This window comes from Schistocerca cancellata, chromosome 3, assembly GCF_023864275.1.
Source record: "Schistocerca cancellata isolate TAMUIC-IGC-003103 chromosome 3, iqSchCanc2.1, whole genome shotgun sequence".
NCBI classification, from domain to species: domain Eukaryota; kingdom Metazoa; phylum Arthropoda; class Insecta; order Orthoptera; family Acrididae; genus Schistocerca; species Schistocerca cancellata.
The window spans coordinates 676,819,684-676,833,563 of record NC_064628.1 but is presented as its reverse complement, the minus strand read 5'-3'; the positions used below and the strand labels follow the sequence as shown (position 1 = coordinate 676,833,563).

The 13,880-nt window shown below is 40.1% G+C and overlaps 1 protein-coding gene across 1 annotated transcript in view; it reads right to left on the bottom strand.

Moving 5' to 3' along the window:
- LOC126175655 (arf-GAP with dual PH domain-containing protein 1-like) overlaps nucleotides 1–13,880 on the bottom strand; it is a 138,507-nt gene that overhangs the window by 119,078 nt on the left and 5,549 nt on the right. The gene's annotated exons all lie outside the window — the stretch shown is intronic.

Genomic DNA, 13,880 nt, shown 5'->3' with positions numbered 1-13,880 from the left:
GTCAGGAAACTGACCTCATCCGACAGACATACTGCACAGGCAACAGAGTAAAGAACTGATATATGGTGCACTGATCTTCATAATCCTATATGAAATATCACCACACTCAGAGAATCTTTACTCTTTACTGATGTAATAGTTAATTTAGTTTTATCTTTGCATATGAGGGCTATTCAAAAAGTAGGGAATGTTTTGACATTAAAAAAACTAAGTACGAGAAATACATTTTATTATATACATCTGAAAGAGCGACTGACATACTACTTTCCCACATAGCTACCAAACACATTGAGGCACTTATCATAGCGGTGGACAAGAATTGAAATACCTTCGTCATAAAATTCTGCCTCCTGAGACTTCAGCCAGTGAGTCACGTCTGCCTGGAGTTCCGCGTCATCATCAAAGTGCTGCGTTGCAAGACAGTTCTTCACCTTGGGAAACAAGTGGAAGTCTCTTGGTGCAAGATTGGGGCTGTAGGGCGGATGAGGGAAGATTTCCCATTTGAATGAATTAAGGAGTTCTTTAGTGCGGTTTGTCATGTGAGGTTGGGCACTGTCGTGCAAAAACAGAATTTTGGATGTCAGCTTTCCTCTGTGTTTGTTTTGAACCGCTCTTGTAAATCTGTGCAGTACCGGGCAGAATTTATGGTTGCTCCATGTTCAAGAAAATCAATAAAAAGCACATCTTGCCTTTCCCAAAACACTGTTGCCATCAACTTCCTTGCTGACAAGGTTTGCAAACATTTTCTTGGTTTTTGGAGGGACTTTGCGTGCCCCACTCCATGGAATGTAATTTTGTCTCACAACTGACGTGTTTCCCCCAAGCCTCGTCACCGGTTATGATTCGATCCAGTAATGAATCCCCATGCTTGTGGTAGGCCTCCAGAAATGTCAACGTTGCCCCCATTCATTGTTCTTTATGGAGCTCTGTAAGCATTATGGGCACCCGTCGTACACAAAATTTGTGGCAGCCTAGCTTTTGAGTGACAATTTCAAACAACAAAGTCCATGAAACTTGTGGAAAAGAAATTGAGAGCTCCATTATTGTGAAGTGATGGTTTTTATGAATTGTTTCATCAACTTTAGACACAAGATTGTCAGTCACAATGCTCGGGCGTCCACTCTTCCCTTCATCATGAATGTTGGTTCGACCATTTTTAAATTGAAATCACCATTTCAGGACAGAAAATTCACTCTTTACATTGTTTCCGTACACTTTGCATGGTTCATGATAAATTTCTATGGGTTTTAGGTTTTTTGCCAACAAAAACTGTATCACAGACCGCACCTCAAAATTGGTGGGATTTTCAACTGCACCACACATTTCAAATTCGAATATTGAAAAAAAAAAAAAAAAACAGACACGTACAGACATTCCCGCTGTCACGGAAGGATGCTAACTGAGCTGCCGAGCAAACACACACCAAAATATATGCAATTGTTGCATGCCTAGCTGCATCAGACGGAAACGTTCCCTACTTTCTGAATAGCCCTCGTATTTCCTGCAGTTGCATCTTGTCATGGAAAATGTTCAAATGTGTGTGAATACCCAAGGAACCAAACTGCTGAGGTCATCGGCCCCTACACTTACACACTACTTTAACAAACTTATGCTAAAAACACCACACAGACCCATGCCCGAGGGAGAACCCGAACCTCCGGCGGGAGGGGCCGCGCAATCTGTGACATGGCACCTCAAACCACGCGGCCACTCCCCAGGACTCTTGTCATGGAAAAGCAACTTCCAAGAGTTTTTCATATTTACCTGACCAATAAAATTTTGATTTAACTTGCCAACTACTGGCAAGAAGTGATTATTAACAACTAGCTAAGTACCCGGCATTGCCCTGGTATGTATTTATTTCAATTCTATTACACTACACTCTCGCTAATCTGGCCTTCAGTAGACCAGCCTCTCAGTAATCTAACTCACATCCAAAATGAAAATGGCACATAACAATGAATTATCAAACACATTATGCTGAACCCCAAGGAGAAACTCAAAATTTCAGATAAGTTGAACCAAGGTTTTAAAATAAACTTCAGATGCACTCGGTAATCCAAAACTTTCGCTTATGTGGCACCTGTATGTGCATGGAATGGCCAGATTAGTGAGTTTAGTGTTGATGATCTTCTGTGGTCACTCTCTGTTCATCTCCTTCTCCCCCTATATCTGTCCACCCCCCCCCGCCCCCTACCCATCCAACACACTGTCCATCTCTTCCTGCCCATCTCCTCCTTCCTTCATATCTCCTGAACTATGTGTCATACAATAATATAGTTTTGTAAGTACATTCAGCAGTATATGTGCATACTCTCATCTGAAAGTGTTGTGAATAGAGTTTGTGGCAAAGAAGCAATAAAGGTAAATGTCATGACGTGATGCCTGATGTGACAGTGTGGCAGTGATATTTTTCATGTCTGGTGCAAAGTGATATCAAAAGTGCGAGAGAGTTTTTTTCTGGTCATGTGTTTTTGTTTTTTTTTTTTTTTATCTTTGCCGTAAGACTATAGAGTCTCCTAGTTTTTGTTACTTCTCTGTTGTTTTTTTTAGTTTCTTCTCATTGTGAGTTTTTGCAAATAAATATTTTTTTGTTAACACATTATACCGGACGGCTATGCAATTATTTGTTGTAGGCAAGTCACCTACATAATTGGTGACCTCCTCCGATTAAGGAACTTTAAACCTTTCGTTAGCTACGTTGAACATTAACTGCAAAAGCAATGAACGACAATGGCAAACAATACGGTTCAATAACGGAAGAAATTCATAGGCTTCAGAATGAGATAGAAACTTTACAGTTGCATATTTCGAAAGATATGAACTTCCAGCATATACCGGACCAAAGGAATGACGTTGGTTCAACAACCATGGCACACACCAGCAAGGCAACATCATCGGAAACTGGGACTACTGCAGCACAACCACAGCAAGTAACAGCAATGGAACTACCCACTGGTTTCAACGCTTCACCAACTCAATGGCTGCAATTACGAGTGCCCCCATTCATGCCTTCTCAGCCACACACATGGTTCGCGGTAATCGAAAATATATTTCTACAACAAAGACTAGTCAGTGATCATGAGAAGTTCACCTTGGTGATAAGTAATTTGGATCATCAGACCTCGGCTTTGATATCTGGCATTATAGTTAACCCGCCTACAGAAGGAGCATACTGTAGACTGAAAGAAAAATTAATTTCTCGGTGTGTGAAGTCAGTCGACATCAGAGTCAAACAAGTACTGTACCAAGAGAAACGGGGAGACAGGACCCTGTCAGAATATTGGCGTCATTAACGCAGCCTGGTAGATAGCTCAACAGTCTCTGATAGACTGTTACTCCACGTATGGCAACAACAGCTACCAACGCAAGCAAGAACTACACTAGCTATATACGATGAAAGATCAGTTGACAAACTGCTGCTCGCTGCAGACAGAATCTATGTGACGCACGAGCCTACTGCAACAGTCGCAATGATGTCGACAGATGCCACGTACGATAACTACCATTACCAGCAAGACCAAACTGATGATATAACAGTAAACTGTGCCACGGTCGCAACGCAACAAACAACAAAAAGTTCAAACGAAATTAGAGATTTAAAAACTGCAATAGAGGGTTTGTGAACGCATCTACACACGCTACAGCAACCACAAGTTATCTCAGACAACCAAGGTATGTACAGAAACAGTGCAGTGTTTTCATGTCAGCGACAGCAATCATCAACACGTATGCCTCCTGCTTCGAAAAAATTGTATGTATCAGACGTACTTACAGGTACAAGGTTTTTGGTGGATACCAGGCCAGACATTAGATCGCTTTCTGTCAGCCATCCGCCGCACAATGAAAAAGACATACAGCCACGTTTGAAGGCAGTGAATAACTCCGGTGATTAACACGTATGGATGTAAAGTGTGCAAGATTGATGTGGGTTTTTCCAAACAGTTTACCTGGTCTTTTGTGATAGCTGGTATATCAGAACCTATTTTGGGCGCTGATTTTCTGGCACATTTCGAGTTGGTGGTCGACTTACAAGGAAAACGTTTGTTAAATCTGACAGACAACAGTGCAATATCAAGCACTAAAGGACAAAGCATTGAATGATCTTCAAGCAAGCCTCAGCAAAGCAGTGTTGCTCACTCATCCAGTTCACTACGCACATCTACATCTACATTTATACTCCGCAAGCCACTCAAAGGTGTGTGGCGGAGGGCACTTTACATGCCACTGTCATTACCTCCCTTTTCTGTTCCAGTCGCGTATGGTTCGCAGGAAGAACGACTGTCTGAAAGCCTCTGTGCGCGCTCAAATCTCTCTAATTTTACATTCGTGATCTACTTGGCAGGTATAAGTAGAGGGAAGCAATATATTCGATACCTCATCCAGAAACGCACCCTCTCGAAACCTGGCGAGCAAGCTACACCGCGATGCAAAGCGCCTCTCTTGCAGAGTCTGCCACTTGAGTTTGCTAAACATCTCCGTACTGCTATCACGGTTACCAAATGACCCTGTGGATCTTCTCTATCTCCTCCGTCAACCCGATCTGGTACGGATCCCACACTGATGAGCAATACTCAAGTATAGGTTGAACGAGTGTTTTGTAAGCCACCTCCTTTGTTGATGGACTACATTTTCCGAGGACTCTCCCAATGAATCTCAACCTGGTACCCGCCTTACCAACAATTAATTTTATATGATCATTCCACTTCAAACTGTTCCGCATGCATACTCCCAAATATTTTACAGAAGTAACTGCTACCAGTGTTTGTTCCGCTATCATATAATAATACAATAAAGGATCCTTCTTTCTATGTATTCGCAATACATTACATTTATCTATGTTAAGGGTCAGTTGCCACTCCCTGCACCAAGTCCCTATCCGCTGCAGATCTTCCTGCATTTCGCTACAATTTTCTAATGCTGCAACTTCTCTGTATACTACAGCATCAACCGCGAAAAGCCGCATGGAACTTCCGACACTATCTACTAGGTCATTTATATATATTGTGTAAAGCAATGGTCCCATAACACTCCCCTGTGGCACGCCAGAGGTTACTTTAACGTCTGTAGACATCTCTCCTTTGATAACGACATGCTGTGTTCTGTTTGCTAAAAACTCTTCAATCCAGCCACACAGCTGGTCTGATATTCTGTAGGCTCTTACTTTGTTTATCAGGCGACAGTGCGGAACTGTATCGAACGCCTTCCGGAAGTCAAGGAAAATAGCATCTACCTGAGAGCCTGTATCTAATATTTTCTGGGTCTCATGAACAAATAAAGCGAGTTGGCTCTCACACGATCGCTGTTTCCGGAATCCATGTTGATTCCTACAGAGTAGATTCTGGGTTTCCAAAAACGACATTATACTCAAGCAAAAAACATGTTCCAAAATTCTACAACAGATCGATGTCAGAGATATAGGTCTATAGTTTTGCGCATCTGCTCTACGACCCTTCTTGAAGACTGGGACTACCTGTGCTCTTTTCCAATCATTTGGAACCTTCCGTTCTTCTAGAGACTTGCGGTACACGGCTGTTAGAAGGGGGGCAAGTTCTTTCATGTACTCTGTGTAGAATCGAATTGGTATCCCGTCAGGTCCAGCGGACTTTCCTCTGTTGAGCGATTCGAGTTGCTTTTCTATTCCTTGGACACTTATTTCGATGTCAGCCATTTTTTCGTTTGTGCAAGGATTTAGAGAAGGAACTGCAGTGTGGTCTACCTCTGTGAAACAGCTTTGGAAAAAGGTGTTTAGTATTTAAGCTTTACGCGTGTCATCCTCTGTTTCAATGCCATCATCATCCCGGAGTGGCTGGATGTGCTGTTTTGAGCCACTTACTGATTTAACGTAAGACCAGAACTTCCTAGGATTTTCTGTCAAGCTATTGTTGTAGACGCGAGCCAGTCAGCAATAGGGACGGTGCTGCACCAGCGTGTAGAAGGGCAATGGCAACCACTACGGTTTTTCTCTAAAAAGTTACAGACTGTACAACAGAAGTGGAGCGCGTATGACAGAGAATTGTTCGTGATCTACGAAGCAATTCTATACTTCCCTCCACAAATAGAGGCTAGACCAGTGACTGTGTTTACAGACCACAAACCCATACCATCGGCTTTTAAAAACACCAGTAATAAGTGCTCACCAAGACAGATCCGTTATATTGAGTTCATAAGTCAGTTCACGACAGATATATGTCATTTAAGAGGCACAGAAAATTTAGTGGCTGACTATTTTTCATGTATTTGCGGGATTTCAGAAATTATAAACTATGATAAACTTGCAGTGGAACAGACCAAGGATGCAGAGCTACAACAGCTGTTAAATGACCCATCTACAGGTCTGAAGTTCGAGCAAATTCTGATGCCTAAAGCCGGCATTACACGACTGTCCGCCGCGAACAGTTCTCATCTATCGCAACAGCCATCTAGTGGTAGAACGGGTGAAACTACGAAAATTAGCAGACACATTATCTGCACACAGGAATAGAGAGCAGTTCTAAACTGCCGTCAATCCGCGCATGCGCAGTAGGCAGCGATAATCCGCGCATGCGCAGAAGGGTGTACCATGGTGTTTTCTGCAGAAAAGAAACTTTTTTTGCAGTAGACTCTTATATATTAGCTGTTTGTTAAATGATTTTTCCTACTGATAGCTTCGTATTCTAGAAATGAAATGGAGCAGAGAGGAATTACGCATCTGAAATCAGGCATACAGCGAGGAAAGGTGTATGTATGACCCACTAATAATAACATAATAAGGTAGTCAGAAATCGTTTCTTTCTGAGGAATATGCATATAACGTTATACGGTGATTTTCGATTTGTATCGTAATGCCTTAGTTTACGAAAGTTCAGGTTTGATTTAATTGCACCTCTTGCTTGATTTCAACATGCCAGAAAAGAGAAACTGGCAGAGACAGGGAGAAACTCCTTGCAGTTTGCCCCAGTGCGATAGATGAGGACTGCAAAATTCTGAGTATAGTCCAAACTTGGAAAAATAACACAAGGTCACCTAAGTATTGGTCATTTAATGTGTTGCAAATTGTAGTGCATATATCCACAACAACTTTCGAAATGGTGGGCTGTACTATTCTGTGGCTAAAAGCCAGACTTAAAAGATTCCTTATTTGCCAGGAAATGTAATGTTACAACCAGCCAGCAACATAACAGGGCGTTCACCGGTATTTTATTAGTGATCTAGGCTGGTATGATCACAAAACATAACCACATAACTCTTACTCTCTAGAAGGTGAGATAGCCTCCATCATGACTGTGTCACACTTTCTGTTTCCATCTTCTATCATAGACAGCAGTTTCTCGAAACAGGCCATGTCCATCCTAACGAAGTTCGGAAATTCTTGCGGATCTTCGGGCCTCAGTTCTTTCATTAACAGTGAATATATTTCCCTGCCTTCCACCCTCCTTGTCAGCCAGGGTCGATCCCAACAACGTTTGACTTTTCATTTTCGTTGCCGCTCTGCCCTAATCTGAAGATTTATTGTCACTGCCAGCCAGGACAATAGCTCCAAAAACAAGTGGATCCTCCACGTGCAATATGATGTATAAATGTAAATTTTGATACACATATACCTGTGCAATCAAGTGTCATAATATAAAACTGTTGCATCTGTAATTCAGAACAGTACTAACCTACATTAGAGAAAAACTATTACTTAATACATAATGGTAGAAAACAATTTCTTTATAAATAGGAACCTTGAGTTCACAAATAATTTGAATGTATGATGCTTCAGTATATCATACAGTCGCCCTTGAGTTGCGCGCAGTAGAACGAATGACTACAAGACATCGGGACATAAGACATCTATTTTCCTTTCGCGCGTACAGTCTGCTGCTGCGCATGCGCGCTAGGTATATCCAGCGTGGATGGTATAATAGGTTGGAAGTGAACCAGTCTGTAGTTACAGGTATGCACGTTACGGGCGTTGGTGCATAGATGTACGGTTTAGGCATTCGTGTAATACGGGCTTAACTCCAAGCTGAAGCTCTGGTGCGACTTTTCTCAAGGCAGACCAAGACCATTCATTTCAGAAATATTGTGCAAGACGGCATTCGACAGTGTCCACACACTATCGCACCCAGGAGCCAACGCTACAATCAAGCTGCTGACAGACCGCTATGTGTCGCCTTCTATCAAAAGAGACGCACGCCTTTGAGTGCGTTCCTGCATTCTTTGTCAACAAAGTAAAGTAAGACGACATGTGCGAGCTGATATTGGAGATTGTCAAGGTACCTCTGCTAGATTCGTACACGTTCACGTGGACCTGGTTGGACCTCTCCCACAGTCAGAGGGTTACAGATATTTGTTTACGGCCATAGATAGGTGCACAAGATCAGCAGAATCAACTCCAATAGTCAATATTTCAGCCAAAACTACTGCGAAGACGTTTCTGTGTATGCGGGTTGCCCGTTTTGGATGTCCCCTTCATGTCAAAACTGACCAAGGATGTCAGTTCGAATCTACATTGTTCCTCGATCTATCCAAAATGTGCGGTTTCCGACGCCACCACACGACTACCTATCACCGTGCCAGTAATGGTATGGTCGAACGGTGGCACAGAACACTCAAAGCAGCATTGATGTGTCATCAAAAGAGATGGACGGAAGCATTACCATTACTCTTGTTAGGCCTGCGGACAGCTCACAAACCCGATATTGGTGCATCAGTTGCCGAGATGGTTTACGGCAAGCCGCTACGGATTCCTGCAGGTTATTTAGTACCAACCTCACTACCTGGATCAGAGGGCCTCACACACTGAGTGCAGCAGCTAAAATGTCACTGCACAAATATATGTTGCCCACCACCTTCTCGCCATGGCAAACGTAAGGTGTCTGTACACAAAGACTTATACGATTGCTCTCACGTAATGTTGCGAACAGACTCAGTCAAATCGCCTTTACAACCACCATATATGGGCCCATTTCAGGTGCTGAGTAGAAATAAGCATACCGTGAATATAACGTACAATGGTGTTCCGACAAAGGTATTGATTGAACGTGTCAAGCCAGTATGGGTTTTACCCTCTCTGACCTCTGACACCACGCCTGTGCATCAACACATGAGGGATGCAGAGCATACTGAAACACCGCTCAGTACATCGTCCGAGACAGGTGAATCACCACCACAAACAACAACGTCACCGCCCCCGAGACACCCGACGCGCACCAGAGCTGGACGTCGAATAAAATTCAAGTATCAAGATATCCCTGGGGCTCCGCAGTTTAAGGGGGGGGGGGCTGTGTGGCAGTGATATTTTTCATGTCTGGTGCAAAGTGATATCAAAAGTGCGCGAGTTTTTTTCTGGTCATGTGTTGTTTTTTATCTTTGCCGTAAGACTATAGAGTCTCCCAGTTTTTGTTACTTCTCTGTTGTTTTTTTAGTTTCTTCTCATTGTGAGTTTTTGCGAATAAATATTTTTTGATTAACACATTATACCGGACGGCTATGCAATTATTTGTTGTAGGCAAGTCACCTACATAATTGGTGACCTCCTCCGATTAAGGAACTTTAAACCTTTCGTTAGCTACATTGAACATTAACCGCAAAAGCAATGAATGACGATGGCAAACAATACGGTTCAATAACGGAAAAACAACAGTTTTACTGCATGAACAGCAATAACATAGTAAGTGATAACTTTTTTTTTCTATTCACTGTTCTGTGGGTGTTGTCAATGTGAAAAAGTTTTGCAAAGGTTTGAAATTATGTGTAAAGTTTCTTACAAGCCACTGAGTTCTTTCATTCCAAAATAGTGGATAGTGTGCAAAATAGTTATACATTATACAATGTGTACATTACGCAACAAATAGTGTGGAAGTATGGAATAAACACACTGAAGATGGTATAAGCATATTCATAACTTTGAATCATATCACATAGCACATACCAACCATAAAAAGCATTTTCACTTTATGATATAGTTTGGAAGCAAAGAGTAAACCTTTTTCAGAGAATAAATGTGTTTCCCTAATTTCTGCAATGTTCTTCAAATCAATGCATATCTTGTACTACACACATTCAAAAGTAGCCTATGTTCTTCCTCAGGGTTCAAGCTGCCTCCTTGCCAAATTTCATTGAAATTAGTTCGGTGAGCCAGTAATAATAAACGTCATGCGTGATGCAGCAGTTTTTCACATATCTCTGTGTTTATGACATCAGATATCCCAAAGTGTGACATACTTCTATTAGTTTTGGAGTTTAGCATGTCAGATAGGCACACAGACAAAGAAAGTTTAATAGTAAAATTTTAAACCAAAATGTCTTTTTTTTCTGTGATCCAGTTCTGATGAACTAAAGCATATACGTTGCCCCAAAAGACAAATAGACAGCCATGATGGTTTTACACACAGATTATTAGTATAAATTTTGCACAACTAAGACAGATCACTAACAGTTTAATTCTCATATTACATGGGTGTAATATGTTGAGCACCTACATTCTGCCCTGATACATCTTTTTATTCTGTAAGCTTTTCATTCTCTTCGCGTAATGCAGCATTTCCATCTGTCTGATGACATTAAGCTGCAATTTGCAGTATTGTCAGTTGTGCAGTACTGTTACTGGACTCTGATTGTCCTTCATATAATGATACAGTTCCCAATTTCTTCCACCAAAGGCTCTGGTGTTTCTGCTTAAGGGTGTCCTACCAATCTGCACACAATTTTCACAATCCACTGCTTAAATAAAAAAGAAATGAACACAGTTGCTGAAAGTTTGCTATCGAATCCCTGTCTCTTTATATCTTTATTATGCTTAGATATGTCTTTAATTGATGTTTAGTGTAACTGCTTTGATGGCGTTTTAGACAGCTTTTTTGTTTCTGTCTTTGGCTTTTCTATTCACCGCTCGAGTAAGTATGCAAATGTCTAACCCATAGTGCACTAGACTACGGTAACATAAGTAAAACCACCCAGCAGGAGTTTCATGAATGATAGAAGGAAAAGCAAGTGAAAAATACCCATTGTGCAAAATATGTCCTATTACTTTAGTTTCCTTGCTTGCTGACTGCGGCTAACATGCATTATTAGCTACTTTCTTTTCGTGGGGGTATTCTACATGAGTTTAGTGAGTTTTAGTTTCTTGCGAATACCAGCTGCATTCCACAAATTTGAAAACTACACAATATGAATTCAATGTGCACTTTATCAGGTAAAATTTTGGAGCATGCAGTTAGGATGAAAGTGAAGGAACTTGGAGTGCCCAGATTGAATGTAAACATGAATCAAGAACAAAAACAGTTTGAGTGCATGAAACATTAAACATCTGAAGTTTAGACACAAAAATATCAAAAACTATAAGCATGCAATGAAGCTAACATACACTGCATTAAGTATCTCTCCAAAATGTGGCTTATAGTATTATCTGCAGTGGTAAACTGTCAAGAAATGTGAAGTTGCGGATAATAAGCTATCTATAGATTTTATTTTGGAGTTAGCTTTTGATATTATTTAGTAGCTGGTTATGAAACAGAAAGAAGATACAGTATGTAACCATTTGGCTAGAGTATGATATTGCCCCCCATCACTCTCCTGAAATCTTAGTTGTGGAGACAAGACTTATCTGTATTGATAAATGTTCCCCAGTACAGAAACCACAAGTTGCACCTGGACCAGATCTCATCTTTTCAACCTAAATAAATATTGCTACATTAACAGGGAACAGGACTGAATACCAGCTAACAATGAGTAAATGAATGCTCTAGAAGTATGGGATAAGACCATTGTTCCAATCCTCCAAGATCAAGGTCCCCAAGTGCTGTGGACATGTACATTGCACCGCTTAGGTTTTCCTACAGTGCAATGGACATTTGTAGTATGAATTCTAGCCGCTGACCTCTCACTGCTTCAGATGGGTTACTTCCATAACTTGGTAAATAAAAATATTTTGATTATTTATCATACAACATATGAGCCTCATTGCATGCTATCACTTGCAATAAACCTCATTTTGATATTTGGAATTGTTTATGACATATGACTGTTATGACCACAAGGTTCATGATGCACAAGAAAGTGAAAGAATGAAATGAGATATCATTCTGTTCTCAATTTTAAATAAAATTTCGATATCTTATCTACATTTCACTTGCAATGTATGAGCTAAAATCAACCGTACATAAAGTTTACGCAAAGCAAACTCTTTAAAATTGTGTGCAATGTTTTACCTTGATGCAGTGCAGTACGTATGATGGCTAATGAAAAGAAATTCAGTTGTTTATGAAGTGATTATGTCAGTCTGTAAGATGTGAAAAATCAAGTTTTCTTCATCTAACAGTTTTTGAAAAATCAGATGAAAATTATTTCATATTGGTCGGAATGCCATCTCTCAGCACAGGCACCAGCATTTGGTGAGCAGTACAGCCATATCAAAAGCCGCCCTCGGCACAGAATATAGATAGTATGTATGCAGCAACGAAAAGGATAATACTGATTTCAGTCAATGTAAAATTTTCATTATGATGATAAGAAAACTATTATTTTAATATTTATAGGAGAGGTGATGGAAAATAAAACTCCTATTAGGTCAACAAATAATCAGGGACATCTTATTAGTTGTCACTTTTATATATGTACAGTAGGAAGCAGAGAAAGGTAGCTTGAATGAGTGCAATATATCTGCAAGAAATGGGAAGGATAAGCACCAGTCTTTTGTGTAATGGTGCCAACAATAGAAATTTGGCCTGTGTTGTTGAAAGTTCACAAAAATGAGTTAAGCTGCTTATTCATGGAGGAATTAGGTATGGCAATTTTGTTTGACCAGGAATTGTATCATTACTCATTACAGTGCAAAACAACATAATGCAGCATACAAAGTCACATACCATGGTGTTACAACAATTACTATAGAATACTGTCCAACCACTCAAGTCATGTACGATATTTTCTCAGTCTTACAGTTTATTGCCAACAGAGGTCTGTCAACATAAGAGAAAGAAAAAGTGCTCAATATAATACATGGTAAAAAGATGAAAAAAAGATTTATTAATATGTGGTCAGTTTGCTGGGTTTTTAAGCTAAAATTGTTATCCAAATCATAAACCAAATAACTGACTGAAAACAGCAGACATAATGATAAAACACAGTTTCAATCAATTCTGTGAAGGTTCTTGACAACTATATTTATTGCATTTATGATAGCCTGGTTTAAAATTTAAAATACTGGCATACTACTCTTTCTGAACATTTCATGAAATATTTATATGGACTTCATTATATAATTAACTAACTGTTGACTGATGTTTAAACCCATGCAGAAGAGGCAAAAAGAAGGAGGTTGACAGTGAGAAATAAACTGCATACAGAAAGCTGAATACCTGCTTGGTCTTGAACCCATGATTATGTGAAACACAGACAGCCAGGAAGTTACATGTTAGACATCCCACATTTCACAAACCAAAATATTCAATGTAGCAATTTTAAGTTAAGAAACCAACAACCAAATTGCAGCAAACATCTATAAAATTGGCAGGGGTACTTTTTTCGACAGCATTCACTCATTGGTATTAATTTAGATATTTGATATTTTTGTTGCTGTATTTTCTTCAAATAAACAGTAACCATAAAATTCAACCATTTGCTGACAATAGTCTACTGCATTATTCTTCTGTTGCCAAAATTGGAAGACATTAACTTTGTAATGTGGTATGAAATGAAGGCTATATTTTAACACAAACATCTGTGCTTAGAAGTCTTTCAAACCAACACTAAGAAAACTATCCATGAAGATGAAATGGGTTTTTAGAGCCACAGTAGCCTAATATTACACAGCTGTAACTAATCATTGCGAGTAACACCAAATCAGCCCATGTAATTTGGTTAGTCAAGCATGCTAGTGATAAATAACCATTTTTAGTTGTATGTTCATC